The sequence below is a fragment of the Oncorhynchus clarkii genome, chromosome 19, assembly GCF_045791955.1.
Source record: "Oncorhynchus clarkii lewisi isolate Uvic-CL-2024 chromosome 19, UVic_Ocla_1.0, whole genome shotgun sequence".
NCBI lineage: Eukaryota > Metazoa > Chordata > Actinopteri > Salmoniformes > Salmonidae > Oncorhynchus > Oncorhynchus clarkii.
In genome coordinates, this window is record NC_092165.1 from 52,800,554 (window position 1) to 52,820,481 (window position 19,928).

Sequence of the window (19,928 nt, forward strand, 5' to 3'; positions counted from 1 at the left end):
ATTACAGCTGTAAGTTGCTTGGGGTATGTCTCTATCAGTTTTGCACATCGAGAGACTGAAATTTTTTCCCATTCCTCCTTGCAAAACAGCTCGAGCTCAGTGAGGTTGGATGGAGAGCATTTGTGAACAGCAGTTTTCAGTTCTTTCCATAGATTCTCGATTGGATTCAGGTCTGGACTTTGACTTGGCCATTCTAACACCTGGATATGTTTATTTTTGAACCATTCCATTGTAGATTTTGCTTTATGTTTTGGAACATTGTCTTGTTGGAAGACAAATCTCTGTCCCAGTCTCAGGTCTTTTGCAGACTCCATCAGGTTTTCTTCCAGAATGGTCCTGTATTTGGCTCCATCCATCTTCCCATCAATTTTAACCATCTTCCCTGTCCCTGCTGAAGAAAAGCAGGCCCAAACCATGATGCTGCCACCACCATGTTTGACAGTGGGGATGGTGTGTTCAGCGTGATGAGCTGTGTTGCTTTTACGCCAAACATGACGTCTTGCATTGTTGCCAAAAAGTTCAATTTTGATTTCATCTGACCAGAGCACCTTCTTCCACATGTTTGGTGTGTTTCCCAGGTGGCTTGTGGCAAACTTTAAACAACACTTTTTATGGATATCTTTAAGAAATGGCTTTCTTCTTGCCACTCTTCCATAAAAGCCAGATTTGTGCAATATACGACTGATTGTTGTCCTATGGACAGAGTCTCCCACCTCAGCTGTAGATCTCTGCAGTTCATCCAGAGTGATCATGGGCCTCTTGGCTGCATCTCTGATCAGTCTTCTCCTTGTATGAGCTGAAAGTTTAGAGGGACGGCCAGGTCTTGGTAGATTTGCAGTGGTCTGATACTCCTTCCATTTCAATATTATCGCTTGCACAGTGCTCCTTGGGATGTTTAAAGCTTGGGAAATCTTTTTGTATCCAAATCCGGCTTTAAACTTCTTCACAACAGTATCTCGGACCTGCCTGGTGTGTTCCTCGTTCTTCATGATGCTCTCTGCGCTTTTAACGGACCTCTGAGACTATCACAGTGCAGGTGCATTTATACGGAGACTTGATTACACACAGGTGGATTGTATTTATCATCATTAGTCATTTAGGTCAACATTGGATCATTCAGAGATCCTCACTGAACTTCTGGAGAGAGTTTGCTGCACTGAAAGTAAAGGGGCTGAATAATTTTGCACGCCCAATTTTTCAGTTTTTGATTTGTTAAAAAAGTTTGAAATATCCAATAAATGTCGTTCCACTTCATGATTGTGTCCCACTTGTTGTTGATTCTTCACAAAAAAATACAGTTTTATATCTTTATGTTTGAAGCCTGAAATGTGGAAAAAGGTCGCAAAGTTCAAGGGGGCCGAATACTTTCGCAAGGCACTGTATATGTACAGTAGTCCGTGGTGGGTATCCATTGATTAGCTATTCAGCAGGCTTTATTGCTTGGAGATTAAAGCTGTCTCAGAGTGGTTGGTCCAAAGTACTTCCTCAGACACCGCCTGGCATAGATGTCTTCGATGGCTGGGAGCTCGGCCCCAGTGATGTACTGGTCCGTCCGCACCACCCTCCGTATATGAATGCAAGCAGATCTCTAAAATTAGTGTTGTCACATTTAAGTTGTATTGCTGCCAAACATGTCAGGCTTAAGAGCAATCCTTAACCTCAGCCCAGCTGAGTTTCTGTGGAAAGCCAGATGCATAGTGGCGTGCTCAGTTTGTTCAGGTCAGGAGGTGTGGAGTTATTTTGGCATTGCTTTAAGCAGCTTCCTTGATTAACTGGCCCTCGTCTCCTTTTCTCTTTAGCAATTAGCACAGATTTGCATTTTTTCTTCTGTATGGCTCCGAGCGTCTTGTTTTAAAGCAGGCCAGATAAAACCGGCTTGTCGTACGACATTAGATTCCACATTATTCCAACAGAAAAAGCCGAGGTCTCCGAACAGCTTCTCAGCTCCTTTTGCTTCCTTGCATTGTTTATCTGTTGCTAGGACTGGAGAATCTAGGCACTCATTGTTTTGCACCAAGGGGATCCGGTTCGACCTGGCGCTCGGATTAAGCAGATCTCCTGATCTGTTTGATGACCTTACATTGGACGACTCTGACGGGAACAAGTTAGTAGAAATCTCCTCGTAGGTCCAAGACCCTATTCGTAATCCAATACCATATTCATTAACACAGCAGACAAATTGTTATTGTCATCAGAGAGAAAGAGAGAGAGAGAGAGAGAGAGAGAGAGAGAAAGAGAGAGAGAGAGAGAGAGAGAGAAAAGTTTGACAGCAAAGTCTCAGGAGTATGTGCTGTAAACGATGTGCTGTAAACTTTGAGTGAAGGCCTTGCACAGCAACAAAGTGATATACACATGAACAATTGATGGAGCATTTAATTCAGTGGCTCTGTTAGTGGGAGAATCAGGTAATCAAGGAGAATCAGATGTCCCTGATGCCATAAAGGATTCCAGTGTATTAAGCACCACCTGCGGTCTATGGTCTATTCTAGACCTGTACACCCAGGGGTGAATCCCCACGCTCCAAGACGCCCTGCCAAGACATACAGCACTCACACAGGCATGCAGGGTCAGTCTCTCTCTCTGTCTCTCTCTCGCTCTCTCTCTCTCTTCTTTCTCTTCTCTCCTCCTTCTGCAATGGAGCGTGGGTCACTTTACAGAGCTTAGACATTGCTGTAGATGACTTAATACTACTTCTTTACTTTCTCTGATGTGTGTTGGTACACAGTAGTACCAAAACCAACTCCTAATGATGATAACACCACAGTATTCTATCACACCTGTCTGTGCTTTATAGTGCCAAGAGACTTTCCACACAGAGGTTGTAAATAATTGCAGACATCTCTAGCTAGGTTTCCATCCAATTGGCAAATAGATTTTCAAATTTGGGTATGTTCAAAAATCTGCCGAAAAACTATTTGCGCATTTTCCCACCAGAGATGTGTTTCCATCAAATTGTTGCAGATAAAAGGCTGTGTGTGATGACATAGTGCACATACAAATAGCTCCAAAAAACAATGATGTCATAATTTTTTGAAAGCTTGCTCTTTTTTTGGGCTTACAGGAACAATTTGAGACAGAAAAGACTGTTTTGACATTTCTATCAGCATTTTCTTAATTTGTGTGACAGCAATCAACACCTTCCTATGTGGTGATCTCTTTTTCCCCGCGATCAGATGACATCTGCGTTCAGCAGTGTGGGAGTGGGATGACGCTACCGATGCTGCCATTAACCACCACTGCAGAGGTGCTAAACCATCTGATTCCCTTTCAACCAATGTAAATGAAGCCAGGAGCGTGGCTTCTTAGTAACATCCAGCCAGCTCTTTCATTCGCTGCCTGGAGTGGCGAGGTGGGGGAGGGGGGTTTGAAGGGTGGGGGTGGGAGCAGGGTGCTACTCTCCTCACATCGGAATGGTAATTCACCAGTAGGGTGACTGTCTCCACAACGGAGAAGGGGAGAGCCACACATCCCTGACAGGGACATCAGTTTCACAAAACATTTCCCTCCTCTGCACCTAAAACTGCAGCATAATCACACACAGGGGCGATGCACCATGAAATGAAATAGGGCCCAAGATCCAGAGGAGGGGACACAGTCCTGTGTCTACTGAAATGAGGACCATTTTTTACCAGGAGATGCCCCGTGTCTGGAGTATGAGAACCCAGGTCAGCAGCTGATCATACCGACCCATGTCACTGTTCAATGTAAAACAGAAACGTATGGTGTTTTCTGCAAATGCCGAGTGTGGGGATTCAATGTGAATGTCGGTTCTTCTGAGGGACACTGCCAAGACAGGCCATTGGCACACTGTAATCCTTGGAGGTAAGGTAAATAGGTCAAAGTTTCAGCACCATAGAAATACAACTCTACACTGTCTGCGTTCACACATGAGCTCCACATTTGTGTGGGCATGCTAGAGAGTTCTGTTCATGCAGAAGCAGCTGTTGCATATCTAATCCTCGCAGGTCTGTGTATTGTAAGACACATTTGGGCTTGTAGGAGAACAAATGTTGCCAAGCATGATAAGAACCACTGTAGATGATTATTCATTGCTCCCAGCTAAGGTTCGGCCAAAAATAAAAATCCCAAACGGATTACTTTTTTCCAAAAGCTTCACAGTATCTACCAGATGCATCAGTGTTCCTCCAAGCAATCAAGAAGTAATTCCCTTTATCGGTTAAGATAAATATTTAGGTTTGGTGCTGCAGGGATACATTCAGTGCATATTAACTGCACTGTTTAAGCACCTGTCAGGGATTTGGTTCTCATCAAAGATAGGGCATTCTGTCTCTCAGAGTGCAAGCATCAAGCTGTTAAGTTACCAGTGGTGAAAATAGCATGGCACTACCTCACTGGGAGAGATAAACATCTCAGTCTTCAGTGCCTGTCATCCACCACATGTACTATCAACCCAATCCAGAACAACAGACCATCGCGCTAATGTTGTTTACACTCTATGCAAATGATCAGTAAACATACATCTGAATACAGAAAGGGTAGACATTCCACACAGAGGACCTTTAATGCATATGCTAATGAGTGATCTCATGGCACGCGTGTAAAATTAAGAGAGGAGAGCAGCATGAAACCAGAATTACAGAGTAATATGGAAATGTGCAGATGTGTGGATATATTATTGCTGCTCGTTATGACCGGAGAAATGGCCCTTGTTAATATTCAAACATCTTGATAAAAAAAGGACACAAATGAAGGAGGTCCCCAAGGAGCGACAGGCCAAAACACACTGTGCAACTGAATCAATTTAAGGGGCATCACATGTATACACTAAAACAAACAAAGAGCATGCTGGACCACTTAAAGGGGTGCTGAACTTCCTGATTTGGCCTAGTTTTCATCTTGGTCATTAAGAAATGCAGACATGCATCAAGCCCATAGGGGGCAAAATGGGCAAAATGTAATAAAATTGTTGTTGTTGTTTCTCTGTAATTATACTAGCCACAATGTATTTTTCTGAAGTTGGCATTAGCTATCCTAAACACAGTTCATTCAGAAAGTATTCAGACGCCTTCATTTTTCCACATTTTGTTACATTACAACCTTACTCCAAAATGGATTATATAAATAAAAAAATACTCATCAATCTACACACAATACCCCATAATGACAAAGTGAAAACAGGTTTTTAGAAATGTTTGCAATTTTATGAAAAATACAAAACAGAAATACCTTATTTACACAAGTATTCCGACCCTTTGCTATGAGACTCAAAATTGAGCTCAGGTGCATCCTGTTTCCATTGATCTTCCTTGAGAGGTTTACACAACATGATTGGAGTCCACCTGTGGTAAATTCAATTGATTGGAAATGATTTGGAAAGGCACACATCTGTCTATGTAAGATCCCACAGTTGACAGTGCATGTAAAACCAAAAACCAAGCCATGAGGTTGAAGGAATTGTACATAGAGCTCAGAGGCAAGATTGTGTCGAGGCACAGATCTGGGGAAGGGTACTAAAACATTTCTGCCACATTGAAGGTCCCCAAGAACACGGTGGCCTCCATCATTCTTAAATGGAAGAAGTTTGGAACCACCAAGACTCATCCTGGAGCTGGCCGCCCGGCCAAACTGAGCAATCGGGAAGTAGGACCTTGGTCTGGGAGGTGTCCAGAGTTCACTCCAGAGTTCCTCTGTGGAGATAGAACATTCCAGAAGGACAACCATCTCTGCAGCACTCCACCAATAAGGCCATTATGGTAGAGTGGCCAGACAGAAACCACTTCACAATAAAAGGCACACGACAGCCCTCTTGGAGTTTGCCAAAGGTTACCTAAAGGACTTTCAGACCATGAGAAACAAGACTCTCTGGTCTGATAAAATCAATACTTAACTCTTTGGCCTGAAAGCCAAGCAACACATCTAGAGGAAACCAGGCACCGCTCATCACCTGCCCAATACCATTTTTCAGCAGCATGGACTGGGAGACTAGACAGGATCGAGGGAAAGATGAACGGAGCAAAGTACAGAGAGATCCTTGATGAAAACCTGCTCTAGAATGCTCAGGACATCAAACTGTGGCAAAGGTTCACCTTCCAACAGGACAATGACCCTAAGCACACAGCCAAGACAATGCAAGAGTGGCTTCGGGACTAGTCTCTGAATGTCCTTGAGTGGCCCAGCCAGAGCCCAGACTTGAACCTGATCGAACATCTCTGGAGAGACCTTAAAATAGCTGTGCAGCGACGCTCCGCAACCAACCTGACAGAGCTTGAGAGGATCTGCAGAGAAGAGTATGAGAAACTCTCCAAATACAGGTGTGCCAAGCTTGTAGAATTATATTCAGGAAGACTCAAGGCTGTAATCACTGCCAAAGGTGCTTCAATAAAGTACTGACTAAAGGGTCTGAATAATTATGTAAATATAGTATTTCATTTTTGTATTCTTACATTTGCAAACATTTCTAAAAACCTGCTTTTTGCTTTGCATTATGGGGTATTGTGTGTAGATTAATGAGGGGAAAATGTGGAAAAGGTGAAGGGGTCTGATTACTTTCCAAATGCACTATAGGTTCTGAATCTCCCAACTTATTAATTAGCTACCAAGAAGCAATTTCAGGCTATCAATCACGTTAGAGTAGCAACCTTGTCTAACTACAAGTAACTGCCAAAGTAAAGTAAACATTAACATACAGTGTCTTAATAGGTCATTGGGCCACCATAAACCAGAACAACTTCAATGCACCTTGACATAGTGGTCTGGAACAAAAATAATGCTGTCTCAGGCGCCACTCCAGAATCTCCCATAAGTGTTTAATTGGGTTGAGCTCCGGTGACTGAAACCACCGTGGCATTTGGCTTACATCGTTTTAATGCTCATAAAACCCTTCAGTGACCACTTGTGCCCTGTGGATGGGGTATTGTCATCCTATGGGGGCATAGCTATGGTAGCCAAAATAATGGCCTGCCCAGCATTTTTATACATGACCCATAGCATGATGGGATGTTGATTGCTTAATTAACTCAGGAACCATGTGTGGAAGCACCTGCTTTCAATATACTTTGTATCCCTCATTTACTCAAATGTTTCCATTATTTTGGCAGTTACCTGTATCTTAGCTGGCATGCCTGCGGCAAGGTTGGTAAACTTTATGAAAGTAAGCAATAATTAAATGTACTGAATAACACTCACATTCCTTACAATATTTTACCCAGACTTTACAGAGATGCAGAGAAACATGTTTAGTTTCTTTAAAAAAATAACCACTAGTCAGCAACATACATATACTGTAGCTCAAGAGGTATGCTTAGATATGCAGAAAAATATTCCCAAATTTGTACATAGAATTAAGCATAATGATTATGGCTCTAGATTGCAGGGAAAAGCTGTTTCATGTGTTTTGAAAAATGTTAAATTCTCCAATTTCCGAACGGGGGGACTAGTACCCCTCTAGACCACCACCAGCCATCCTCAAGTACGTTGTGCCCCCTCAGAGTTTGGGGGTACATGACAGTCCTGAATGCAGCAGCCATGACTGAAGACAAATGAGAGTTTTGAGAGTCTTATGGAGGTGGTTTAATGTGAGTGTCTCTTGTGTGTATTGGGACAATATTTTAATGTTGCACATATTTCAGTTGACTCATTAAATTCTATCAATATTTGTATATGGATTTCTACTATTTGAATTTGGTTTGAGGTTTTTAAGTCATTGGAATTTGGAGCTATTGACAATGAAAAATATTGTCCCATGTATATTGAGTGGTCCTAACTGATGGTCCTAACTAGCCCTAAAGGGATATAAAATGTCAAACCAAATTGACCACGGGCATTATGATTGTGTCCTGCGCTTCAAATTGATGATTACTTGGGTGCTGCCAGCTAGCTGTGGGCAGGATTGAAATAAACCCCAACCAAGGAATTTTTTTACGGTTCCCTTCATTCCATGAAATTCAATTTCTTTGTGTGATCTTCCAAATCTCAGTTTTGGATGAGACTGATTTTATCACCAAAATTATCCTATTTACACTTTGTAGTCAATTTTGACACTAGAATAAATGTTTAAGGCTCATGTCAATACCACATAGGCCGTTTTCAAAACTTGAAGTTGCTTTTTAGGTTCAGTCACTTGTGTATCTCAGGTCACGTCTGGTAATGCACTTAAAACAAAATGGCAAACGGTCATGAAACTCTCAACACCTGAGGGTCATTTATCAAATTGGTCTGCTGCAGCTGTCCCAACTTTCAAGGACCTCTTGTCTTTTTTGACATGCCCTTCAATTAGGCCGTGTTTCATGTTTTACCCTACAACAGAAGAGAAGACTTTGAATCAACATAGAAATGTTCTAGAAACGTTCCCATTTGAAACTACCATGTACCCTTTTTAACGTTCTATCTGCATCCTGATCCTGATATCCCCTTAGCTCGTCATTGTTTATGTTTTCAGTGGCATTAGGGTCATCATTGCACCTATGTTAATATGGTGAGAGATTATCGGTACCTTGTCTTTGTATGTTGTGTGCTGTATTGCACTATTGACTTTGTCTTGCAGCATATTGGATAAAATCAACCTTGTTTCCATACCCAGATGCTACAAGGGAGATACTGTAAATGGATTCTGCAGAGAGAGATTGGCAGTTAGCTCGTGTATTTAATCAGTGTATGAGGACAATTAGCAGGACACAAAACTGCTTTAAATGTGAGTTGGCGCACATTTTAGTGGCGTTTGTTAATTTTACTCTGACATCATCTTGGCTTCGCTTGGGGCCTTGGTTCTTGGAAATAAACTGAAACGGCTGCCAGAATCTGATATTTATTTATATCAATGGCTCTAAGAAGCCGCAGAGTATTTGTAACTCTGGCCACCTATTTAAAACGTCTAGCACAGGAGGAGGAATGTTATAAATGTGAATTACAATTGTTCCCGAGATATCATGACATAACTAAGCCAGTTTACATAATCAGAAACCATTAGAGCTAGATGGAACACTGAAACATGTTCTTTGGATTCATTGGATTTGGGTATTTCCTTAGTGTTGATGATGGAGATCTACACCAAACTTTCTAAGAGTATTTCTAAGGCATGATAATAAGCACTTTCTAAGGCATGATAATGAGCATTTTCTAAGGCATGATAATAAGCATTTTCTAAGGCATGATAATGAGCATTTTCTAAGGCATGATAATGAGCATTTTCTAAGGCATGATAATGAGCATTTTCCAAGGCATGATAATGAGCATTTCTAAGGCGTGATAATGAGCATTTCTAAGGCATGACATTTTTTATTTATAAATAATATGTTTCGGCTGGGATGGTCTATTTGCTGTCTGCTGCTGAGCTTTATCTCTAGGTCTATTGTCATGTGATTATGTGCTAGATGCCTCCCTTGACATAACACCACTGAAGCATAAAGCCAAAATAAAAGCAATTTAAATGTCAACATGCATGATGTCCATGCTAAGTGCACTCGCCTAATGGTTTCATTATATCATATTATATTTTTAATATATATTCCAAATGGCCATTTAAACCAATTGTGGGGCAGATAGGGCTCATAACAGACAAGTTAAGTCGACTTCTTTTCTACTTCTGGATGTTAAAAGTGAAGTTCAGAAAAAACACAATCTCCTTGAGTTCACTGCAAATCACATTATAATATTTCTGAGGACACAAGACTTGAAGGCCATCATCTTGCAAGTGCAAGTCATTCTGCCACTCACATTAATGATGCATTGATATGATAATCTGATCACAGTCAGAAAACGGAGTGCGGTGCATTGAGATAAACAAGCAAAATACCTACTGTAAACAAGTCCTAACATGTTCTAAGCCATCAGAACACAGAGTGCAGGAAGGGGTTAAAAAAAAGATTAGTCAGTTTCTCTCTCGCAAGCAACACACTCTCTAAACACACCCTCTACTCCCCATGACCTCTCTCCTTTAACTTCCAATCCAGCGCTTCTAGTCAACTTCAAATCGGTGTCTGTGCCAGTCTTTCTTAACCTCCAAGTCTGGCGAGTCTTGTTACAGCTGTATGGTGGGGACAGAGTAGGCACTGTGCTGGGGCTCCTGATTAACCCCAGGGCCAGGTCCAGGGCCAGTTTACACAGCCTAGACAGATCCACTTTCACCAGCCTCGGCCCCTGTAATGGGACCCCACTACATCAGCCCACATCAAAGAGATAGGGCCAGCAGGAATGTCATGTTCAGAACCAGAGGGAGAGAGAGAGTGACAGAGAGACAGAGAGAGTGAGAGAGAGCGAAAGATCGAGAGAGACAGAGAGACGGAGACAGACAGAGAGAGACAAAGAGAGGGGAGAGAGGGTCGGGCAGTGTGTTTGTGGAGAGAGAAAGGTTGTGTGAGTGTGTGTGTGTGTGTGTGTGTGTGTGTGTGTGTGTGTGTGTGTGTGTGTGTGTGTGTGTGTGTGTGTGTGTGTGTGTGTGTGTGTGTGTGTGTGTGTGTGTGGTGTGTTTCAGTATGGGAAGGGATCAGTCTCAGTTTCTAGACAACAGGACATCATCCCTATCTGGGCCAAACTCGCTAAAGTACTTCCCATTTTTCATTTGCAGCGTAGTGAAGAAGTTTTAATTTAATTTAGCTGCGAAGCAAAGGTGTTTGGGGTTGTTTGGCATCTGTCTGGACCAGCTATTCCTCTTTAGAGTGCTGCCCGGGCTTTCCAGTGCTACAGCTCCCTGCCTGGCTATACTTCACTATGCTCAATCTTCTCTCTTACCTCAGTGGCCAAACTGTATATATCACACCAGGCAGCCGCACCAAAATCAATAAACTAACTGATCACTGACATAACTCATCAACTGAACAGTTGAAATCAGAAGTTAACATACACTTAAGTTGGAGTCATTAAAACTAGTTTTTCAACCACTCCACAAATTTATTGTTAACAAGCTATAGTTTTGTCAAGTCGGTTAGGACATCTACTTTGTGCATGACACAAGTCATTTTTCCAAAAATTGTTTACAGACAGATTATTTCACTTATCACAATTCCAGTTGGTAGCCTCCACAAGTCTGGTTCATTCTTGGGAGCAATTTCCAAACGCCTGAAGGTACCACGTTCATCTGTACAAACAATAGTACGCAAGTATAAACACCATGGGACCACACAGCTGGCATACCGCTCAGGAAGGAGATGCATTCTGTCTCCTAGACATGAACGTACTTTGAGGCGAAAAGTGCAAATCACTCCCAGAACAACAGCGAAGGACCTTGTGAAGATGCTGGAGGAAACGGGTACAAAAGTATCTATATCCACAGTAAAATGAGTCCTATATCGACATAACCTGAAAGGTCGCTCAGCAAGGAAGAAGCCACTGCTCCAAAACCGCCATGAAAAAGCCAGACTACAGTTTGCAACTGCACATGGGGACAAAGATCGTACTTTTTTGAAAAATGTCCTCTGGTCTGATGAAACGAGAATAGAACTGTTTGGCTATAATGACCATCGTTATGTTCGGAGGAAAAAGGGGGACGCTTGCAAGCCGAAGAACACCATCCCAACCGTGAAGCACGGAGGTGGCAGCATCATGTTGTGGGGGTGTTTTGCTGCAGGTGGGACTAGTGCACTTCACAAAATAGATGTTATCATGAGGGAGGAAAATTTGTGGGCAAAAATGAAAAAACGCGGGCGAGCTAGGAAGCCTACAAACCTGACTCAGTTGCACCAGCTGTCAGGAGGAATGGGTCAAAATTCACCCAACTTATTGTGGGAAGCTTGTGGAAGGCTACCCGAAACGTTTGACCCAAGTTAAACCATTTAAAAGCAATGCCACTGAATACTAATTGAGTGTATGTAAACTTCTGACCCACTGGGAATGTGATGAAAGAAATAAAAGCTGAAATAAATCATTCTCTCCACTATTATTCTGACATTTCACATTCTTAAAATAAAGTGGTGATCCTAACTGACCTAAGACGGGGAATTTTTACAAGGATTAAATGTCAGGAATTGTGAAATTGAGTTTAAATGTATTTGGGTAAGGTGTATTTAAACTTCAGACTTCAACTGTATGTAATAGCATTTTGCTTCGACGTCATACTAGGCCTATATTAAGTCAGACTTCAGAAAGTAACATCATCCAGTGTGGTGAGAGATGGCAAGAGAAGAGGGGAAAGGATCATCATGTGATTGTGATGGCGTCGAGATGTGGGGTGGAGAAAGCAGGTGCTCGTTCTGTCAACCTCCCGTGTCTGTACCGTCTCCCTCTCTCTCCTAATCTTCACAGAGAACTCAGGATGACCCTTGTCCCCATAGAGGGGATCTAGTCTCAGAGCCGGGTCTTATATATGACCTAAGATCAGATCTTTGATCAGAACTTTGTTTTAGTGGAGATCGAGGCATGCCAGCTAGCTACTACCTGTGTCTTTGTTCCCTTCCACTTTTTACAAGTGAAGATATCTTAAGGTCAAAAAACTATTGAAGTGTGCAAAACACAACACAACAACAAAATGGTGCATCAGGTTTGAGTGTGCATGGCGAGCGGAATGAAATTGTCACATCCATCCCATAACAAACACGTCTTTCCCGTGACGTCATATCATTGATTAATCTTTAATCTGTGCCTGGAGTCGCTGAAGAAACTCTTCAAAGTCACATGTCCACGCTAAAAAAACAAGAGAGAAACATCAACTGTATTCTGTCTCAATTTTGGCCTTTCAGAGAACACCCAACTCAATTGAACCTTTACATCCAGCCTTCCAATACCATGAAATGCTAGACCACTTTATGGGGGATGTGAATAATATGAGTGAGAGTTCCCCGTGTGAGTTCTCTGTGTGAGATCTCTGTGTGAGTTCTCTGTGTGAGATCTCTGTGTGAGTTCTCTGTGTGAGATCGCTGTGTGAGATCGCTGTGTGAGATCTCTGTGTGAGATCTCTGTGTGAGATCTCTGTGTGAGATCTCTGTGTGAGTTCTCTGTGTGAGTTCTCTGTGTGAGATCGCTGTGTGAGATCGCTGTGTGAGATCGCTGTGTGAGTTCTCTGTGTGAGATTGCATTAATTTTGGAAAAGGGCCACACACCCAAAATATGGAGTTGTAGAAAGCCTTTAAGTCCCAGTGAATCCCTAGCAGACCTGGGTTCAAATACTATTTGAAATAATTTAAAACACTTTAGCAGGGTTTGATTGAACTTTCCTGTTCGAATTAAACCAATAGACTAGACCCAAATATGCAAAACCCACCCATCTGGCACTCCGGACTGGCTAAAGTAAACGCTGAAAGTAGTTGAATGATTTTTGTATGAGGGCCATATCTTTTATTCTATAAATAGTATTTGAACCCAGGTTTGATCTCCGGTGGGGATATGGAGAAGACTGTGTGGCTGTGAAGAAGTGCAGTCCCAGTGCCGTGGGCGTGGAGACAATGGGTGGCGGCTGGGGACAGACAGGCAACCTGAACCTGACAGAGGAAGCCGTTAAAGCCACACAAAACAAACTGCTGAGCTCTGGCATTTCCCCTCCTCCTGAAAGACTATCTCCACTGTTGTTAAAGGTGAAGACGACTAATCTCCTCCAAAGTCACTTTGCTTGTGCGAACCACCCTCCCACTCTCTCTTGTTCCTTCCTCTTTCACTCTCCTCTGTGGTCATTCAGGGTTCAGAGGTCAATGCCAAAAAATGTCCTGTTCCGTCTGCTATGTTCCTCAGAGGGCTGACACAGGGCCAGTTGTGTTTTGGTTAGTAAGGCCGGAGATACTCAAGGGGACGTGACAGACATTTGAAATCAAACATTACAGCACATTGGTTCAAGGCTTTTTATACTTGCCCCTAGCTGAATCGATGATAAAAACGTAAAGGCAAGTTATTATTACAGGAATTGGGCTACATAGAGTACTATATAGGTTGAGAACATTTAACAGAACAAGGCTAAGTCAATATCTCAACACCAACTGACACACTAATAAAAAAGCTTACATTGGAAGTGCTGATCTGCACGTACAAACATGTTGCATTTTGTGTTACCACAATACATAGAATTTCTGAAGACATCTACACTGGGTTGAAGCACACAAACATTTGTATCTTGCACATATAGTGTCTTCGGAAAGTACTCAGTATTTTCCACATTTTGTTACATTACAGCCTTATTCTAAAATGGATTAAATTAACAAAACAGTTCAGCAATCTACACACAACACCCCATAATGACAAAGCAAAAGCAGGTTTTTAAACATTTTTGCAAAATAAAAAACAGAAACACCATAAGTATTCAGACCCTTTGCAACGAGACTTGAAATTGAGCTCAGTTGCATCCTGTTTCCATTGATCATCCTTGAGGTGTTTCTACAACTTGATTGGATTCCACCTGTGGTAAATTCAATTGATTGGACATGATTTGGAAAGGCACACACCTGTCTATTTCAGGTCCCACAGCTGACAGTGCATGTCAGAGCAAAAACCAAGCCATGAGGTTAAAGGAATAGTCCTTAGAGCTCCAAGACAGGATTGTGTAGAGATCTGGAGAAGGGTACCAAAACATTTCTGCAGCATTGAAGTTCCCCAAGAACCCAGTGGCCTCCGTCATTCTTAAATGGAAGTAGTTTGGAACTACCTAGTCTCTTCCTAGAGGTGGCCGCCTGGCCAAACTGAGCAATCAGGGGAGAAGAGCCTTCGTCAAGGAGGTGACCGAGAACCCAATAGTCACTCTGACAGAGCTCTAGAATTCCTCTGTGGAGAAGGGAGAACCTTCCAGAAGGACAACCATCTCTGTAGCACTGCACCAATCAGGCCATTATGGTAGAGTGGCCAGACGGAAGCCACTCCTTAGTAAAAGGCACATGACAGCCCGCTTGGAGTATGGCAAAAGGCACCTAAAGACTGTCATACCATGATAAACAAGATTCTCTGGTCTGAACTATTTGACTTGAATGCCAAGCATCACGTCTGGACGAAACCCGGCATCAGCCTTACGGTGATGCTTGTTGATGGTAGCATCATGCTGTGGGGATGTTTTTCAGTAGCAGGGACTGGGAGACTAGTCAGGATCGAGGAAAAGATGAACAGAGCAAAGTACAGAGAGATCCTTGATGAAAACGTTCTCCAGGGCGCTCAGGATCTCTTACTGGGATGAAGGTTCACCTTCCAACAGGACAACTACCCCAAGCACACAGCCAAGACAACGCAGGAGTGGCTTCGGGACAAGTCTCTGAATGTCCTTTAGTGGCCCAGCCAGAGCCCAGACTTGAACCAAATCGAACATCTCTGTTGAGACCTTAAAATAGTAACGCTCCCCATCCAACCTGACAGAGCTTGAGAGGATCTGCAGAGAAGAATATGAGAAACTCCCCAAATACAGGTGTGTCAAGCTTGTTGTGTCATATCCAAGAAGACTCAATGCTGTAATCACTGCCAAAGGTGCTTCAACAAAGTACTGAGAAAAGGGTCTGAATATTTATGGAGTATTGTGTGTAGATTGATGAGGGAACAAAAAACTATTTTAATCCATTTTAGAATAAGGCTGCAATGTAACAAAATGTGGAAAAAGTGAAGCGGTCTGAATACTTTCCAGGAGGCACTGTATATATTCTGCCAACTATACAAATGTTCTGTTTTGAATTCAATTATTTTTCCTCTTCTTTTCAGACAACCCTCATGCTCCTCTCTCTCTTCTTTTCAGACAACCCTCATGCTCCTCTCTCTCTTCTTTTCAGACAACCCTCATGCTCCTCTCTCTCTTCTTTTCAGACAACCCTCATGCTCCTCTCTCTCTTCTTTTCAGACAACCCTCATGCTCCTCTCTCTCTTCTTTTCAGACAACCCTCATGCTCCTCTCTCTCTTCTTTTCAGACAACCCTCATGCTCCTCTCTCTCTTCTTTTCAGACAACCCTCATGCTCCTCTCTCTCTTCTTTTCAGACAACCCTCATGCTCCTCTCTCTCTTCTTTTCAGACAACCCTCATGCTCCTCTCTCTCTTCTTTTCAGACAACCCTCATGCTCCTCTCTCTCTTCTTTTCAGACAACCCTCATGCTCCTCTCTCTCTTCTTTTCAGACAACCCTCATGCTCCTCTCTCTCTTCTTTTCAGACAACCCTCATGCTCCTCTCTCTCTTCTTTTCAGACAACCCTCATGCTCCTCTCTCTCTTCTTTTCAGAAAACCCTCATGCTCCTCTCTCTCTTCTTTTCAGACAACCCTCATGCTTCTCTCTCTCTTCTTTTCAGACAACCCTCATGCTCCTCTCTCTCTTCTTTTCAGACAACCCTCATGCTCCTCTCTCTCTTCTTTTCCAGTGCCATTATAAAAGGAAGGGCTGGAAAAAAATATATTGAGGCCTCCCATTATCCCATCAAACCTTCCTGGACTGTGTGCATACTGCCTCATTACTTGGGCCAAAAAGCCACCTTAACTTCCATTACAAGCCCGTCTGGTAATTCATTACATTTTAAGCTATTGAACAAAAAACAATTAGGTTTTAAAAAGAGAGCTTGTTTGGTAACATGAAGACTTTTCTTCTATGAGGCAGATCCTGGAAGAGTGGACAGTAATGAAATGCGACAGTTATCGAAATGACAGGACGATGCTAATGTTTTTTGTGTTTGGGTGTGTTTGGGTGTGTTTGTCTGTGGTTGTCAGTGTTTGGGTGTGTTTGTCTGTGGTTGTCTGTGTTTGGGTGTGTTTGCCTGTGTTTGTCTGTGTTTGGGTGTGTTTGGGTGTGTTTGGGTGTGTTTGGGTGTGTTTGTCTGTGTTTGCCTGTGTTTGCCTGTGTTTGGGTGTGTTTGCCTGTGTTTGGGTGTGTTTGCCTGTGTTTACCTGTGTTTGGGTGTGTTTGGGTGTGTTTGCCTGTGTTTGGGTGTGTTTGGGTGTGTTTGCCTGTGTTTGTCTGTGTTTGGGTGTGTTTGGGTGTCTGAGGGAGAATTTGTTAGAAACACTGCTTTTGTTTTGTCATCACAACATCCGTGGTACAGAGAGACGCACACTGATAAGAATTCATACGACACATTTGCTCTGTATTTGTTCTAGACATTATCGCTCGCATGTGTGCGGTGACGGACAGACACAGGCCAGACATGTGGTCTACATTATTATGGCCACTAAAGGGTCAACCCACCGGTCAAATAACACATTAGTCTATGTACACACAGGACAGGTTAGAACGCATGCAGAAGCTCTTCCAAAAGGTCATCTGTGGATATTAATGCAACACTTTACCGGAGGCTGCAAGAGAAAGAGGCTCTCTTATGAACGAGGAACAGGGAAGATTGAACCATGAACAGGGACCAGGACACAGTAAACAGGGAAGATTGAACCATGAACAGGGACCAGGACACAGTAAACAGGGAAGATTGAACCATGACCAGGGACCAGGACACAGTAAACAGGGAACAGGGACCAGGACACAGTGAACAGGGAACAGGGACCAGGACACAGTGAACAGGACACAGTGTAATAACCGCACTAACCGTCCTATTTGTACTAACCACACTAACCGTAATATTTGTACTAACCTCACTAACCGTACTATTTGTACTAACCTCACTAACCGTCCTATTTGTACTAACCACACTAACCGTACTATTTGTACTAATCTCACTAACCGTACTATTTGTACTAACCACACTAACCGTACTATTTGTACTAACCTCACTAACCGTACTATTTGTACTAACCACACTAACCGTACTATTTGTACTAACCTCACTAACCGTACTATTTGTACTAACCTCACTAACCGTCCTATTTGTACTAACCACACTAACCTCACTATTTGTACTAACCTCAATAACCGTACTATTTGTACTAACCACACTAACCGTACTATTTGTACTATTTGTACTAACCGCACTAACCGTACTATTTGTACTAACCTCACTAACCGTCCTATTTGTACTATTTGTACTAACCGCACTAACCGTCCTATTTGTACTATTTGTACTAACCGTACTAACCGCACTAACCGTACTATTTGTACTAACCTCACTAACCGTCCTATTTGTACTATTTGTACTAACCGCACTAACCGTACTATTTGTACTAACCTCACTAACCGTCCTATTTGTACTATTTGTACTAACCGCACTAACCGTCCTATTTGTACTATTTGTACTAACCGTACTATTTGTACTATTTGTACTAACCGCACTAACCGTACTGTTTGTACTATTTGTACTAACCGTACTATTTGTACTATTTGTACTAACCATACTATTTGTACTATTTGTACTAACCGTACTATTTGTACTATTTGTACTAACCTCACTAACCGTCCTATTTGTTCTATTTGTACTAACCGTACTATTTGTACTATTTGTACTAACCGTACTATTTGTACTATTTGTACTAACCGCACTATTTGTACTAAACGCACTAACCGTACTTTTTGTACTATCCGTTCTAACCACACTATTTGTACTAACCACACTATTTGTACTAACCGCACTAACCACACTATTTGTACTAACCACACTATTTGTTCTAACCACACTATTTGTACTAACCACACCATTTGTACTAACCACACTATTTGTACTAACCACTCTATTTGTTCTAACCACACTATTTGTACTAACCACACTATTTGTTCTAACCACACTATTTGTACTAACCACACTATTTGTTCTAACCACACTATTTGTACTAACCACACTATTTGTACTAACCACACTATTTGTACTAACCACACTATTTGTACTAACCACACTATTTGTACTAACCACACTATTTGTACTAACCACACTATTTGTACTAACCGCACTATTTGTACTAACCGCACTAACCACACTATTTGTACTAACCACACTATTTGTACTAACCACACTATTTGTACTAACCACACTATTTGTACTAACCACACTATTTGTACTAACCGCACTAACCACACTATTTGTACTAACCACACTATTTGTACTAACCACACTATTTGTACTAACCACACTATTTGTACTAACCACACTATTTGTACTAACCGCACTAACCATACTATTTGTACTAACCTCACTATTTGTACTAACCGCACTAACCTCACTATTTGTACTAACCGCACTAACCACACTATTTGTACTAAACCACACTATTTGTACTAACCGCACTAGTTGTACTAACCGCACTAACCACAATATTTGTACTAAACCACACTATTTGTACTAACCTCACTATTTGTACTAACCGCACTAACCACACTATTTGTACTAAACCACACTATTTGTACTAACCGCACTATTTGTACTAACCACACTATTTGTACTAACCACACTAACCTCACTATTTGTACTAACCACACTATTTGTACTAAACGCACTAACCTCACTATTTGTACTAAACGCACTAACCGTACTTTTTGTACTATCCGTTCTAACCACACTATTTGTACTAACCACACTATTTGTACTAACCGCACTAACCACACTATTTGTACTAACCACACTATTTGTTCTAACCACACTATTTGTACTAACCACACCATTTGTACTAACCACACTATTTGTACTAACCACTCTATTTGTTCTAACCACACTATTTGTACTAACCACACTATTTGTTCTAACCACACTATTTGTACTAACCACACTATTTGTTCTAACCACACTATTTGTACTAACCACACTATTTGTACTAACCACACTATTTGTACTAACCACACTATTTGTACTAACCACACTATTTGTACTAACCACACTATTTGTACTAACCACACTATTTGTACTAACCGCACTATTTGTACTAACCGCACTAACCACACTATTTGTACTAACCACACTATTTGTACTAACCACACTATTTGTACTAACCACACTATTTGTACTAACCACACTATTTGTACTAACCGCACTAACCACACTATTTGTACTAACCACACTATTTGTACTAACCACACTATTTGTACTAACCACACTATTTGTACTAACCACACTATTTGTACTAACCGCACTAACCATACTATTTGTACTAACCTCACTATTTGTACTAACCGCACTAACCTCACTATTTGTACTAACCGCACTAACCACACTATTTGTACTAAACCA